This window comes from Bufo bufo, chromosome 10 (genome assembly GCF_905171765.1).
Source record: "Bufo bufo chromosome 10, aBufBuf1.1, whole genome shotgun sequence".
Lineage (NCBI taxonomy): Eukaryota > Metazoa > Chordata > Amphibia > Anura > Bufonidae > Bufo > Bufo bufo.
This window is the reverse complement of record NC_053398.1, coordinates 63,474,438-63,491,440: the sequence shown is the minus strand read 5'-3', so window position 1 is coordinate 63,491,440 and position 17,003 is coordinate 63,474,438. Positions and strand designations below refer to the sequence as shown.

The 17,003-nt window shown below is 48.3% G+C and overlaps 1 long non-coding RNA gene across 1 annotated transcript in view; it reads left to right on the top strand.

Moving 5' to 3' along the window:
• The window catches only part of LOC120980549, an 80,669-nt gene that overhangs the window by 61,264 nt on the left and 2,402 nt on the right, over nt 1–17,003 (top strand). Inside the window, exon 2 of the long non-coding RNA XR_005774544.1 lies at nt 7,097–7,184. This is a non-coding gene — a long non-coding RNA (uncharacterized LOC120980549). The remainder of the gene's footprint in view (nt 1–7,096; nt 7,185–17,003) is intronic.

Sequence of the window (17,003 nt, the reverse complement as noted above, 5' to 3'; positions counted from 1 at the left end):
TCGCACAACAGTCGGTGATCTGGAAGCCACAAGCGCTGCTGCAGCGTTGACAGACCAGCTGAAGCTGTGGACGACTTGCGGAAATGGGCACACAGGCAACTCGCCTTCACTAGTAGCTCTGGCAAATTGGGGTAAGTTTTGATAAACCGCTGAACCACTAAGTTTAAGACGTGGGCTAGGCATGGGATGTGTGTCAGGTTGCCGAGCTCCAAAGCCGCCACCAAGTTACGGCCATTGTCAGACACAACCATGCCTGGTTGTAGGTTGAGTGGCGAGAGCCACAGCTCGGTTTGGTCCCTTATACCCTGCCACAGCTCTGTGGCGGTGTGCTGTTTGTCGCCTAAACAGATGAACTTCAGCACGGCCTGTAGACGCTTACCCACAGCAGTGCTACAATGCTTCCAGCTAGCGACTGATGGCTGTCTGCTGCTGGTGGTGGAAGTGGAGGAGCAGGCGGCAGAGGAGGAGAAGTTGGGGTTGGAGACATTAACATAGCTGCTAGCGGAGACCCTGATGGACGTAGGACCCGCAATCCTGGGCGTGAGTACAGCTGTGCCATTCCAGGGTACGACTCACTCCCGGCCTCCACAACATTCACCTAGTGTGCCGTCAGGGAAATGTAGCGTCCCTGGCCACCAGCACTTGTCCATGTGTCCATGGTTAAGTGGACCTTCCCAGTAACTGCGTTGGTCAGGGCACGGGTGATGTTCTGGGACACATGCTGGTGTAAGGCAGGCATGGCACACCTTGAAAAATAGTGGCGGCTGGGGACTGCATACCGAGGGACGGCCGCCGACATCAGGCTGTGGAAGGCCTCAGTGTCCACAAGCCTAAATGGCAACATTTCAATGGCTAGTAATTTCGAAAGTTGCACATTTAGTGCTATTGCCTGTTGGTGGGTGGGTAGGTGGGTATTTGCTCTTGCATTTAAATGACTGTGTTATGGACATTTGGACACTGCACTGGGACAGGGAAGTGGATGTTGTTGCTGATGGTTCATGCAAAGGTCCAGGTGCAGGGCAAGGGGCATCTAGGCCTGCGCCTTCGACAGGGGATTGGCCAGCAGTGCGTAACACAGGGGAAGAGGAGGCAGTGGTGTGACCTGCAGACCCAGATTGTGGAACCCGGTCGTTCAGCCCACTTATTAGGGTGCTTGGATGCCATGTGGCGGATCATGCTGGTGGTGGTGAGATTGCTAGTGGTGAGATTGCTAGTGTTCACGCCCCGACTCATTTTTGGTATGGCACAGGTTTCAAACTACCACTCTTTTGTCGTCTGCACTTTCCTCAAAAAAAGCACCATACTGCGGAACACCTACCCCTTTGCAAGGTAGATTTACGCATGGGGGTGCTCTGTGTAACGGTTGCAGACCTGTTTGGTATGGGCCGACTTCTCCCTTTTGCAACCCCACTGCCTCTTCCAGCCTGTTGCGGTGCTGAGGAGCCCTCCCCCTCTGTACTGCTATCCTCACTCGGCTTTTCACCTACCCATGTTGGGTCAGTGACCTCATCGTCAACCAACCCCTCTTCCACTTCCTCACTCTGCTCATCCTCCTGACTTTACCTAACCACAACCTCAGTGATTGATAACTGTGTCTCATCATCATCCACCTCCTGAACGAATGATTGCCATTCACCACCGTCATCTTCTTGAGACTGTGAAGGCTCAAGAGGTTGGGAATCAGAGCACAATATCTCAGGTCCCTCTTCAAGCGTGCTGGGTGCAAGGGCCAAATGTAATAGTGGCGCTGGAAAGAGCTCCTCGGAATATCAGAGTGTGGGATCACTCATATGGCAAGCCTCTCCATGGTGGGAGAAAGGATGATCAGAGTGAGGATTTAGCTGACCAGACTCTTGACTACAGAGACTGGACTTGGTGGAAGAGAGGGTGGTGCTTAACCGACTGGAAGCATTATCTTCAGCAATCCAACCGACCAACTGTTCGCACTGGTCCGACTTGGACAGTGTTATCCTGCGCCGCCCAGCTAAGATGGACATGAAGCTGGGTACGGTGGATGTTTTTTTTTTCTGGTGCATTGGCAGCAGGCACAGTTTCATTGCGCCCAGTGCCACGGCCTCTGCGTGCACCATCAGCATCACGCCCACTTCTCCGTCCCTTAGTGCTCATCTTCTTCATATTAATGGTTTTGTCACTAGATGTGGCACAGATTGTTTTATAGTCCGTTAAAGACACCGTTTTCGGATGCAGGACAGTATATGTCACAGAAACCCACAGAATATGGACACTATATTAGGCCCAGATTAGTTGAATTTGCCCTAAAGAAACAGTTTTCGGATGGCGTACTGTATACAGTCAGGTCCATAAATATTGGGACATCTACACAATTCTAACATTTTTGGCTCTATACACCACCACAATGGATTTGAAATGAAACGAACAAGATGTGCTGTAGCTGCAGACTGTCAGCTTTAATATGAGAGTATTTACATCCAAATCAGGTGAACGGTGTAGGAATTACAACAGTTTGCATATGTGCCTCCCACTTGTTAAGGAACCAAAAGTAATGGGACGATTGGCTTCTCAGCTGTACCATGGCCAGGTGTGTGTTATTCCCTCATTATCCCAACTACAATGAGCAGATAAAAGGTCCAGAGTTCACTTCAAGTGTGCTATTCGCATTTGGAATCTGTTTCTGTCAACTCTCAAGATGAGATCCAAAGAGCTGTCACTGAAGTGAAGCAAGCCATCATTAGGCTGAAAAAACACAACAAACCCATCAGAGAGATAGCAAAAACATTAGGCGTGGCCAAAACAACAGTTTGGAACATTCTTAAAAAGAAGGAACGCATCGGTGAGCTCAGCAACACCAAAAGACCCGGAAGACCATGGAAAACAACTGTGGTGGATGACCGAGGAATTCTTTACCTGGTGAAGAAAACACCCTTCATAACAGTTGGTCAGATCAAGAACACTCTCCAGGAGGTAGGTGTATGTGTGTCAAAGTCAAGAATCAAGAGAAGACTTCACCAGAGTGAATACAGAGGGTTCACCACGAGATGTAAACCATTGGTGAGCCTCAAAAACAGGAAGGCCACATTAGAGTTTGCCAAACGACATCTAAAAAAGCCTTCAAAGTTCTGGAACAACATCCTATGGACAGATGAGAAGATCAACTTGTACCAGAGTGATAGGAAGAGAAGAGTATGGAGAAGGAAAGGAACTGCTCATGATCCTAAGCATACCACCTCATCAGTGAAGCATGGTGGTGGTAGTGTCATGGCGTGGGCATGCATGGCTGCCAATGGAACTGGTTCTCTTGTATTTATTGATGATGTGACTGCTGACAAAAGCAGCAGGATGAATTCTGAAGTGTTTCGGGCAATATTATCTGCTCCTATTCAGCCAAATGCTTCAGTTCTCATTGGACAGCGCTTCACAGTGTAGATGGACAATGACCCAAAGCATACTGCAAAAGCAACCAAAGAGTTTTTTAAGAGAAAGAAGTGGAATGTTATGCAATGGCCAAGTCAATCACCTGACCTGAATCCGATTGAGCAGGCATTTCACTTGCTAAAGACAAAACTGAAGGGAAAATGCCCCAAGAACAAGCAGGAACTGAAGACAGTTGCAGTAGAGGCCTGGCAGAGCATCACCAGGGATGAAACCCAGTGTCTGGTGATGTCTATGTGTTCCAGACTTCAGGCTGTAATTGACTGCAAAGGATTTGCAACCAAGTATTAAAAAGTGAAAGTTTGATTTAGGCCTCATGCACACAGCCGTGTTCCGCGGCCGAGAGTGGTCCGTGGTAACCCGGCCGAGATTCCTTCTCACAGCAGGAGCGCACAGCGTCATTGGTTGCTATGACGCCGTGCGCTTCATGCCGCCGCTGCTGTACAGTGATACACTCGTATACGATTATTATTCTGTCCCATTACTTTTGGTCCCTTAACAAGTGGGAGGCACATATGCAAACTGTTGTAATTCCTACACCGTTCACCTGATTTGGATGTAAATACCCTCAAATTAAAGCTGACAGTCTGCAGTTAAAGCACATCTTGTTTGTTTCATTTCAAATCCATTGTGTTGGTGTATAGAGCCAAAAATTTTAGAATTGTGTCCATGTCCCAATATTTATGGACCTGACTGTATGTCACAGAAAGACACACTATGGACTGTAGATTAGGCCCAGATTATTGGAATTTACACTAAAGAAACAGTTTTAATATGGAGTACTGTATATATCACGGATGTGTATTACACGCACACACTACAGAGACAGTAGATGAGGACTGGCCCCTGATTATTTAAATTTACGCTCAAGAAACAGTTTTCGGATGGCGTACTGTATATGTCACAGAAAGCCACACAGCTGTCAATCTCCGAATCCGCCCCCTTCCCTCCTGCTCTTCTAGGCGCGCTTTTTCACAGGCGTGCAAGGCCGCGCTACAAGCCTCAGCACGACCCCACAGACTTGAAAAAGGAGTATATTGACTTCGAAACACGTTGTCACTCATCAATAAAAGATCCAGAAGGTATCAATTAGTGTACTGTTATAGTACACAAAACTCTCCCCATTGTGTTTCATATCATTCCTCTGGAGAATTGGCTACTCCACCTACGAGGACTGAGAGATACCGGCTGCACTGACCCCCTGTCCTCACGAGTGTTGTGCCTACCTATGCACAACACCATAAGGTGAGCACAACCATTGATGTCTAACTTCTACACACTTTTTATCGAACTTACTACCCTATGAGCTCCTTCCTATCTTTTTTCACCATAATTGCTGATGATCTACCTCTGTCAGATCAATGCAGGTCACTGCAACCACTCTTTAGACCGCATTCGGCAATGCAAACATAGCTTTCTCTGCTCAGAGGCTTGTTCACTCTTGGCATGCGACTCCTCTCTTCAGCTATGGTCCATAATCTCCCCAGCTACAGCCTCCAGTATCCACTGCCTTACTGCAGATGGAGAAGCCTACACCTCCTGGTCCCAGCTTAACTTATACCCTTTCCTTGTTCGGTTCTAAACATCTATATATTTATTCCCCTTAGGGACTTCAGCATTCAATCGTTCGATCTCTTATACCATAGACTACAGTAGTATGCCACTGCAGTCTATGGAGGCTCTGCTGGCTTCCTATCAGCAGGGCTCAATAGGCATTTTACAATGGCAGGCCTGGGATCCTTCACAAGGCCTCATGTTTCCATAGCAGCTGAATGTCACCCTGCAATTTCACTGCTGTTATGCTGATCACAGGTCACGGGGAGCCTCTGCCTTTGACTGACCTCTTCGATGTAACAATACGACTATTTACTACTGCATCTAAGGGATTAAATTACTGTGATTGGACTTATCTCTGATGGCAATCATTTTAACTGGGTGTCAGCTGTATGACACAGCCAGCACCAGCCGATGTAATGGGCCTATTTATGACAGTCAAAGAAAGACTACTAGGACAGTAGAATATAATAGGTTAAATGAATGAAATTAAGCTGCAGTTACAGATTAATGGTTTTCCACAACAAAATGGTAGTGTGAAGTAGTGTAAAGAATTCTCTCATTGTGCAGGCAAATCATGTTATTGTATATGGCAGGGATCAGCAACCTTCGGCACTCCAGCTGTTGTGAAACTACAATTCCCAGCATGCTCCATTTATTTCTATGAGAGTTCTTAGAAGAGCAGAGCAAGTATGCATGCTGGGAGTTGCAGTTTCACAACAACTGGAGTGCTAGAGGTTGCCTATTCCTAGTACTTCATTTGAATACTGTACGGAGCGAGCGCTCCGTACAGTATTAGAATGTATTGGCTCAGATGAGCCGAAGTTATTACTTCATAAATTGATTTCTACTAGAAAAAAACATTTCCCGAACTTGGGTTCAGTTGTAAGGTACCACTTCGGAAGCACTCCTACTGCTGGGACCCTCATGATCACAAGAACGAGGGCCCTATATCCCCGCAGCCTCCTTGAAATTAACAAAACATCTGGTAGGACATGCGTGTGGCCTCTCCATTCATTTCTATGGGAGTCTGTAACGGTCGCATACACACACACACAGGGGGGAGGGAAGTGACCACTGCGCTCCACCCTTACCCCTGGCCCTGCCTACTTGCCTCGCGAGTCCTAATGACAGGGGACAACTGGACGGCAATCCCTAACTTGGAATAAGTGCAGGGATGACAGACAGACAAACAACAGGACGTGAACAGACCGAGTCAATACCAGGAAAGCTACAAAGTACAAATGGAGCAAGCAGAGAATTGTCAGGAGAAGCCGGGGTTATAAATACCAGGAGAGACGTGAAGTACCAAAGGAGTCAGCAGAGGAACGTCAGGAGGAGGCCGGGGTCAGAATACCAGGATAGCAGCAAAGTACACAAGGAGCAGCCAGAGGATCATCAGGAATTCAGCAGGAGGTAAGTACGCCAGGAAAGACCAAATCACAGGTGGAACCTAAATTAACAGGCAACCTGTGGCCAGCAGGCTGCCTGTATTTATAGTGGGGAGTGAGGGTCATGTGACGTGGCCAGCGTCACATGACCAACAGACCCACCAGTCGAGCACCGAGTGATCAGCTCGGCGCTCAAGGCAGACTAGGAGCAGGGAGCCACCCAGCTAGTAAAGCCGCCCTGGGAATGAGGTCAAACACAGATCCTCATTCCCAAAGCTAAGCAACAGGTCTGCGGGTAATGGGGGACCGAGTGCACCTTCGGAACCCCGTTACAGAGTCCAAGAGATAGACGAGTGCTGTACTCAGTTATCTCTGGAATTCCCATAGAGATGAATGGAGTGGCCATATGCATGCCAGGCGTCCGTTCCAGTCACTTCAGGGGGGATGCAGGGGGTACAGGGCCCCTGTTCTCGTGATTAGTGGGGGTCCGAGCGGTAGGACCCCCACTGATCTTCTAACAACCAGAATACCCCTTTAAGGCTGGCTGGACTGGCACTTCACTATTGCATCAGATTGATTGTACAGTATCATGCAGGATACAGAGGTCTTTTCAATGCAACATCTTTCAAGTGCAACTCTTTAAGTGCACATAGTGAACTATACCAGAATGTAATATTATGAATATGGAATCCACTTTGTCATCACTGCCTACTGACCATCACCCACTTTCTCCTTTTCAGGTATGTCTGCATTGAACCTAACTGCTGCACCCAACTTTTCCAGAGTCTGATATTGTCCACACCCCTCATCTTTCCTTTTCATCCCCTGGTATGTCTCCATTGAACTTTTAATGTCTCTTTCCCTGCTGGATTTATTGATTATTTGCTTACATTGACTATTTCACCCCTGTCTCTGGTCCTCCCTTGATTAGGCCAAATGTAGCCCCCGCCCCTCTTGTTCACACCTGATTGAACACTGAGTGGTATAACTCTAAGTCCTTAGGTCTTTCAGACCTTGGTCTTTTCAATGCAACATCTTTCAAGAGCAATTCTTTTACCGCCTCCGGACCGCCTAACGCAGGATCGCGTTCCGGAGGCGGCAGCTCCAGGCAGAGTCACGCATCTATGCGTCATCTCGCGAGACGCGAGACTTCCTGTGAACGCGCACACACAGGCGCGCGCGTTCACAGGATCGGAAGGTAAGCGAGTGGATCTCCAGCCTGCAAGCGGCGATCGTTCGCTGGCAGGCTGTAGATGCGTTTTTTTTAACCCCTAACAGGTATATTAGACGCTGTTTTGATAACAGCGTCTAATATACCTGCTACCTGGTCGTCTGGTGGTCCCTTTTGCTTGAATCGACCACCAGAGGACACAGGCAGCTCAGTAATAAGTAGCACCAAACACCACACTACACTACACCCCCCCTGTCACTTATTAACCCCTTATTAACCCCTGATCACCCCATATAGACTCCCTGATCACCCCCCTGTCATTGATCACCCCCTTGTAAGGCTCCATTCAGACGTCCGTATGTTTTTTACGGATACATGGATCGGATCCGCAAAACACATACGGACGTCTGAATGGAGCCTTACAGGGGGGTGATCAATGACAGAGGGGTGATCACACCATATAGACTCCCTGATCACCCCCCTGTCATTGATCACCCCCCTGTCATTGATCACCCCCCTGTAAGGCTCCATTCAGACGTCTGTATGTTTTTTACGGATCCACGGATACATGGATCGGATCCGCAAAACACATACAGACGTCTGAATGGAGCCTTACAGGGGGGTGATCAATGACAGGGGGGTGATCACACCATATAGACTCCCTGATCACCCCCCTATCATTAATCACCCCCCTGTCATTGATCACCCCCCTGTAAGGCTCCATTCAGACGTCCGTATGTGTTTTGCGGATCCGATCCATGTATCCGTGGATCTGTAAAAAACATACGGACGTCTGAATGGAGCCTTACAGGGCGCAATTTTTGAAATGCAGACAGGACCAGCCGGAGGAGGAGATCGCGGCTGGCCCTGTCAATCAACAGGAGGAGGGGGCGTTTTTTTTTGCGGCTGCTACCAGCAAGTAGACGCCCTACTTGCTGGTAGACAGGTAATTAGCATATTATAAAAGTATGTTTTTTGCCTTATTTACAGAACGAAAATGATTAATAACATAATGTATAGATATATCGCAGTATAGGGATTATAAGTACCCCCAAAAAAAATAATGAGTTTAGTGGGGTGACAGAAGCCCTTTAAGTGCACATACCGAATTATACCAGAATTGAACCAAAAGGGGACCAAAGGTAATTACAGAAATAGTTAATGCAAACAATGTTTCAATCTATCATCTTACTCTTCTCACTTTTCCAAAACCTCCTGAAATACCCCACATCCTTTCACCCAGCAAGGAACTATTCATCTCTCCCTCCATTTTACCATCTCACCTGACCGCTTGCACAAACCTGTTTGGCAGCATAAAACACTTCCTTCCCAAACACAAACAGATACCTCATGCCCTCTCTTATTCTCACCTACTAAGGGCTCTTTCACACGTGTGGATGCCGTGTGTGGACTCCGCTGTGTGAAAGACAGGCAATCCCCGTTCCGGACAGCAGAGACACGGACTATTAAAGGGTTTCTATCACTTCGTATGACATAATTAGCTCTCAGACACTAGCGATCCGCTAGTGTCTGCTCTGGCCAACCATCCTAATATAACAGCTTTTGGGGCAGCCGTTTTGCTAAAAAAATAACTTTTATAAATATGCTAATGAGCCTCTAGGTGCTATGTGGGCGTCATTAGCACCTAGAGGCTCCGTCTACCTTCATACACAGCCACCGCCCAGCGCGTCCCTCCAGCCCGCCCATCTCCTGCTAAATGCGAGCCTCCGTGTGACGCAACGGACGAATTCTCGCGCATACGCCGTGCGCGGCTGTATTCGGCGCATGCGCAGTGAATGTCTGACCGCTTCCCTGCTCAGACATCTCCACTGCGCCTGCGCCGATGACGTCATAGTGCTCCAAGGAACAGGCGCAGTGGAGATGTCTGAGCAGGGAAGCGGTCAGACATTCACTGCACATGCGCCGAATACAGCCGCGCACGGCGCATGAGCGAGAATTCGTCCGTTGCGTCACACGGAGGATCGCATTTTACCATCTCACCTGACCGCTTGCACAAACCTGTTTGGCAGCATAAAACACTTCCTTCCCAAACACAAACAGATACCTCATGCCCTCTCTTATTCTCACCTACTAAGGGCTCTTTCACACGTGTGGATACCGTGTGTGGACTCCGCTGTGTGAAAGACAGGCAATCCCCGTTCCGGACAGCAGAGACACGGACTATTAAAGGGTTTCTATCACTTCGTATGACATAATTAGCTCTCAGACACTAGCGATCCGCTAGTGTCTGCTCTGGCCAACCATCCTAATATAACAGCTTTTGGGGCAGCCGTTTTGCTAAAAAAATAACTTTTATAAATATGCTAATGAGCCTCTAGGTGCTATGTGGGCGTCATTAGCACCTAGAGGCTCCGTCTACCTTCATACACAGCCACCGCCCAGCGCGTCCCTCCAGCCCGCCCATCTCCTGCTGAATGCGATCCTCCGTGTGACGCAACGGACGAATTCTCGCGCATGCGCCGTGCGCGGCTGTATTCGGCGCATGTGCAGTGAATGTCTGACCGCTTCCCTGCTCAGACATCTCCACTGCGCCTGTTCCTTGGAGCACTATGACGTCATCGGCGCAGGCGCAGTGGAGATGTCTGAGCAGGGAAGCGGTCAGACATTCACTGCGCATGCGCCGTTGCGTCACACGGAGGCTCGCATTTAGCAGGAGATGGGCAGGCTGGAGGGACGCGCTGGGCGGTGGCTGTGTATGAAGGTAGACGGAGCCTCTAGGTGCTAATGACGCCCACATAGCACCTAGAGGCTCATTAGCATATTTATAAAAGTTATTTTTTTAGCAAAACGGCTGCCCCAAAAGCTGTTATATTAGGATGGTTGGCCAGAGCAGACACTAGCGGATCGCTAGTGTCTGAGAGCTAATTATGTCATACGAAGTGATAGAAACCCTTTAACATAATTAATAATGCTCTGTGCCTCTCTGTGACCTTTTTGCTACAAAATCACGGTGACAACTTTATCTCACTGTGATTTTGTAGTAAAAAGATCACAGAGAGGCACAGAGCATTATCAATCATGTTAATGCTCCATGTCTCTACTGTCCGGAATGGGGCTTGGCTGTCTTTTACACAGCGGAGTCCACGCACGGCATCAGCTCGTGTAAAAGAGCCCTAACACTTTCTCTGCTTCTTCTTATTGCTGGTGATATCTTTCCAAAACCAGGCCCCCATCAGCAAATCCCCACTATCACCTCTACCTCCTACTACAAATCTCCTTCTACAAATTTCTGCAACCCCTTAAACCTAATAATCATTCCTCTGACCCCTGCTCCTTTGGTTCCTCTTGCAGGAGCATTATGGAATGCACGCTCTGTCTGTAACAAACTGCCATACATTCATGACCTCTACATCTCTCTGAAACTTTCCTTTCTGGGTCTCACAGAAACATGGCTGACACTCTCTGAGTCGACACCTCCTCCCCTGCTGCACTCTCTTATAGCGGATTTCATTTCACTCACACCCCCCGCCCCAGTTGCAAACATTGTGGATGAACTGGTCTTCTCTAGAGTTGAGCGGACACCTGGATGTTTGGGTTCGACCCCGAACCTGAACCCCATTGAAGTCAATGGGGACCCGAACTTTGGAGCACTAGAATGGCTGTAAAAAAGTCATGGACAGGGCTAGAGGGCTGCAAATGGCAGCAAAATGTGGTTAAGAGCATGGCAAGTGCTCTGCAAACAAATGTGGATAGGGAAATGACTTAAAATAACATAAAATAATCTTGATCTCGAGGAGGAGGTCCATATGGTGTAGGAGGTTGAGGAGGCGTGTAGGTGGAAGCGGCGGTGGAGGAGGAGGTAGCCAACACAGTTTTTTTGTTTTCTTTTATATTTTATTTTTTTTGTTCAAATTTGGGTAGACCCCAAAACATTTGGGAATATAACCTGTGATAACGCCCTCCAGCCGTGCTAAACAAACGTTCAGATAATACACTGGCTGCAGGGCAGGCCAGCACCTCCAAGGTGTAAAGGGCAAGCTCAGGCCATGGGCCTAATTTGGAGACCAAGAAGTTGAAGGGGGCAAACCCATCAGTCAGTACAAGTAAGCATGTGCACACATACTGCTCCACCATGTCGCACGTCCCCGTGACGTCCATGATACAATTGGATATCTTCTCTATCAACTTTCGATGTTCTTTTCACCATGGTGATCTCGGGTAGCAGGGAATCAGGGTTCCAGGCTGGAGAGGTAGCCTGAGAAAGGGATACCACATCCAAGGGAGGTCAATGGATGAAATTAAATGTGATCAAGCGGAAATGTGGGACAAATTATTGAAGCAGAAGCTTCCAAGTAAAGGAGGGGGCGTGCGGCAATTACCCACTCCCGACTCGGGGAGGTAGTGACGATAAGTAACAATACAGGACTCTTAAGATGCCCTGTTATGTGAATGACTAATAAAAAATTTCAGGGAATGTCACTGGGGTATTTTGGATTTGGAAACGTTAGACAGGAGAGGCCCTGCTGCCGCTTTGTTGACTCTAGATAACTTCTGCCTGATCGCAAGTCCCCATGACGTCCACGATCCAATTGGATATCTTCTCTATTAACTTTCGATGTTCTTTTCTGTGCCTACCATGTTGATCACGGTTAGCGGCGAGTCAGGGTTCCACGCCGGAGAGGGAGCGTGAGAAAGGGATACCACATCCAAGGGAGGTCAATGGCTGCAATGTGATCGAGCTGAAATGTGGGACAAGTTATTAAAGCGGAAGGATCAAATGAAAAGAGGGGTCGCGCGTCAATCAAAGACAAATTTTAGAAATTTAAGTCCCTGTCACTTATGCAGAGCAGGGGTTTTTCATCTGCAAAAATGGGTTAATGTCACCCACCAATGGAACAGACGATTTTTGAAAAATACGGACCCTGTCAACTATGCAGAGCAGGGGTTTATTCACGGCAAAACTGTGTTCATGTCACACACCAATTGAACAGACGATTTTACAAAAATTAGGTCCCTGTCACCTTTGCAGAGCAGGGGTTTGTATATGGCAAAATTGGTAAAATGTCACCTGACAAATTTATTTCCCTGTCACCTATGCAGAGCAGGGGTTTATTCATGGCAAAATGTCACCCAAGAATGTAACAGACGCTTTTGCACCCTGCTCGCTCTTTTGCTGTTCTGGTGCCTCTGTGCGACCACCACCTCTTCCTCTGAACTAGACAGGTCACTCGCATGACCTTGATTCCATGCAGGGTCTAGTATCTCATCATTCTCGACATCATCTTCCACCCACTCTTTACCCCTGCCCTCCTTGTCAGTATGCAGACTGCAGAAAGACGCAACAGTTGGCACCTGTGTTTTGTCATCATCAGAGATGTGCTGCGGTGGTTGGGCATCAGTGCACTCAATCTCTTCCACTTCTAGTGCAGGGCTATGTGGATGGCCCACGGAAACCCTGCCAGCAGAGTCATCAAAAAGCATAAAAGACTGCTGCATGACTTGGGGCTCAGACTGCTTGCCTGATTTGCAAGGGGGTGAGTTGAAAGACAGATGGCCATGGGCTGTAGATGCCAACTCTGATCTTTCAGCAGGGGACTGGGTGGGAGACAATGCAAAGGAACTGTAGGTACTGTTTGCCCCCCAATCTACTATAGTCTGTACTTGTTCTGGCCTCACCATTCGTACTGTCCTAAATGTAGTGTAGGCCGCAAATGTACTTTCTAGTGCAAAAGATGAGCATTTGTCACCCGACAATGTAACAGACAAATTTGTGAAATGTATTTCCCTGTCTACTAGGTAGAGCAGGGGTATATCACAGCCAAAAATTGGTGAATTTCACCCGACAATGTACCAGACAAATTAGTGAAATGTATTTCCCTGTCTACTAGGTAGAGCAGGGGTATATCACAGCCAAAAATTGGTGAATTTCACCCGACAATGTAACAGACAAATTAGTGAAATGTATTTCCCTGTCTACTAGGTAGAGCAGGGGTATATCACAGACAAAAATTTGGGAATGTCACCTAACAATCTAACAGACAAATTTTTGAAAGGTATTTCCCTGCCCACAATATAGAGCAGGGGTATATCACAGCCAAAAATTTGGGATATGTCACCCAACAATGTATCAGACAAATTAGTGAAATGACTTAAAATAAAATAAAATACGTAAAAATTTAAAATAATAATCTTGATCTATGAGGTGGAGGTCCATATGGAGTAGGAGGTTGAGGAGGCGGTGGACGTAGCGGTGTAGGTGGTGGCGGTGGTGTGGATTCCATGCCTGGTTCATTTTAATGAACGTGAGCTTGTCCACATTGGCTGTGGACAAGCGGCTGCGCTTGTCTGTGATAACGCCCCCTGCCGTGGTAAACACACGTTCAGACAATACACTGGCTGCAGGGCATGCCAGCACCTCCAAGGCATAAAGGGCAAGCTCAGGCCATGTGCCCAATTTGGAGACCCAGAAGTTGAAGGGGGCAGACCCATCATTCAGTACGTGTAGGCGTGTGCACACATACTGCTCCACCATGTTGCTGAAATGCTGCCTCCTGCTAAGACGTTGGTGCTGGTGGTGCTGGTTGTTGTGGCGTGCTGACAAAGCTTTTCCACATTTCGGCCATGCTAACCCTGCCTTCTGAGGTGCTGGTGGTGCCCCAGTTGTGTTGACGACCTCTTCCTCCTCCACTGCCTTTGCCCTGTGCTTCCACTGTGCACCCGCTGTCAGGTGGTAATGCCACCAGCAGTGCGTCTACCAGCGTGCGCTTGTACTCGCGCATCTTACGATCATACTCCAGTGATGGAATTAAGGACGGTACGTTGTCCTTGTAATGGGGATCCAGCAGCGTGGCCACCCAGTAATCAGCACAAGTTAGAATGTGGGCAACTCGGCGGTCGTTGCGGAGACACTGCAGCGTGTAATCGCTCATGTGTGCCAAGCTGCCCAGAGGCACATGCGCCAGGCAAGGGATGTGCGTCAAACCGGCTAGTCCCAGAGCTGCTACAAGATTTCGCCCATTATCGCACACCACAAGGCCGGGCTTGAGGCTCACTGGCACCAACCTCTCATAGGTCTGTTGTTCCATGCCCGTCCACAGCTCCTGCGCGATGTGGGGTTTGTCCCACAAACATATAAGTTTTAAAACTGCCTGCTGTCGTTTACCCCTGGCTGTGCTGAAGTTGGTGGTGAAGGTGTTACGCTGACCGGATGAGCAGGAGGTAGAGGATGAGGAGGCAGAGTAGGAGGAGGAAGCAACAGGAGGCAAAGAGAAGCGCCCTGCAATCCTCGGTGGTGGAAGGACATGCGCCAAACTGCTATCTGCCTCAGGCCCAGCCGCCACTGCATTTACGCAGTGTGCTGTTAGGGAGATATAACGTCCCTGACCGTGCTTACTGGTCCACGTATCCGTAGTTAGGTGGACCTTGCCACAGATGGCGTTGCACAGTGCACACCTGATTTTGTCCCCCACTTGGTTGTGCAGGCAAGGGATGGCTCGTCTGGAAAAGTAGTGGTGGCTGGGCACAACGTACTGTGGGACAGCCACCGCCATAAGGCTTTTAAAACTCTCCGTCTCCACCAGATGGAATGACAGCATTTCAAAGACCAGTAATTTTGAAATGCTGGCATTCAGGACCAGGGATCGCAGGTGGGTAGGGGGGTACTTCCTCTTTCGCTCCAGTGTTTGGGAGATAGAGAGTTGAACGCTTCCATGGGACATTGTGGAGATGCTTGGTGACCCAGGTGGTGGCGTTGCTGGCAGATCCTCTGTTTGCGGGGTGGCAGGTGCCACTGTCACTCCAGCGGTGGATGAAGAGGCCGAGACTGCAGCAGAAGAGGAAGCAGGAGGAGCCAAAGACCATTTTTTGTTTTTGAGGTGTCTACTCCACTGCAGCTCGTGCTTTGCACTTAAATGCCTGGTCATGCAGGTTGTGCTCAGGTTGAGAACGTTTATGCCTCGCTTCAGGCTCTGATTGCACAGCATGCAAACCACTCGCTTCTTGTTGTCAGCACATTGTCTGAAGAACTGCCACACCAGGGAACTCCTTAGAGCTAGCTTTGGTGAGCTCGGTCCCTTGCTGCCGTGGGCAGTAGCAGGCGTACTGTCTAGGGGACGGCCGCTCCGCTTTTGCACCCTGCTCACTCTTCTTCTGTGCTGGCGGCTCTGTGCGACCACCGTCCTCTTCCTCCGAACTACACAGGTCACTCGCATGACCTTGATTCCATGTGGGGTTGAGGACCTCATCGGCCTCCACATCATCTTCCACCCAGTCTTCACCCCTGCCCTCCTTGTTGGTCTGCACATTGCAGAAAGCCATAGCAGTTGGCACCTGTGTTTCGTCAACATCCGAGACGTGCTGCGGTGGTCCTCCCATGTACTCATCCTGAAACATAAGTGGTTGGGCATCGGTGCACTCAATCTCTTCCACTTCTGGGGCAGGGCTATGTGGATGGCCCTGGGAAACCCTGCTAGCAGAGTCATCAAAAAGCAGAAGAGACTGCTCCATGACTTGGGGCTCATACTGCTTGGCTGATTTGCAAGGGGGTGAGGTGAAGGACTGATGGACATCGGCTGCAGGTGCCAACTCTGATCTTTCAGCAGGAGACTGGGTGGGAGACAATGTGAAGGAACTGGAGGCACTGTCAGCCACCCAATCTACTATCGTCTTTACTTGTTCTGGTCTCACCATTCGTAGAGCCGCATTCGGCCCTACCGAATAACGCTGAAGGTTCTGTCACCTACTCGCACCTGACGAAGGTGTTTTACTTGTGCGTGTAGCTGGCACAGATCGACCACGTCCTCTCCCTGCAACATGAGCTCCACCAGCAGCACCACGACCGGGGCCACATCCCTTATTTGACGCTCTCCTAAAAGATGGTTTATGTCAGGCTACAATGTAACCGCCAATAGTCAACAATTAAGTTCACTGAGAGTAAGGCAGTGCCGGTGTCATAAAGAGGAAAAAAAAATTGAGGTCGCACATCAGTGTGAAAGGGGAATTTTATACAATTACTTCACGGTCACAAAATTTTTTAATTTGTCAAACAACAATGTAACTGCAGTATTGACTGGTTGTGACAAATGCAGCAAAGGCCCCAGATATAGGGTATTGCAAAAAATGGGTGTTTTTTTTAAAACCCAGAATATAATTGCAGTATTTCAATCTTGTATTTCACTGTGACAAATGCAGCAAAGGCACCAGATGTAGGGTATTGCAAAAAATTGGTGTTTTTTTAAACCAGAATATAATTGCAGTATTTCAAGCTTGTATTTCACTGTGACAAATGCAACAAAGGCCACAAATGTATTATCTTGCCCAAAATGGGTATTTAAAAAAAAAATCTGAATATAACAGCAGTATCTAACGCTAGTATTTGACTGTGACAAATGCAGCAAAGGGACCAGATGTAGGGTATTGCAAAAAATGGGTGTTTTTTTTAAATCTGAATATAATTGCAGTATTTCAAGCTTGTATTTCACTGTGACTAATGCAACAAAGGCTACAAATGTATTATA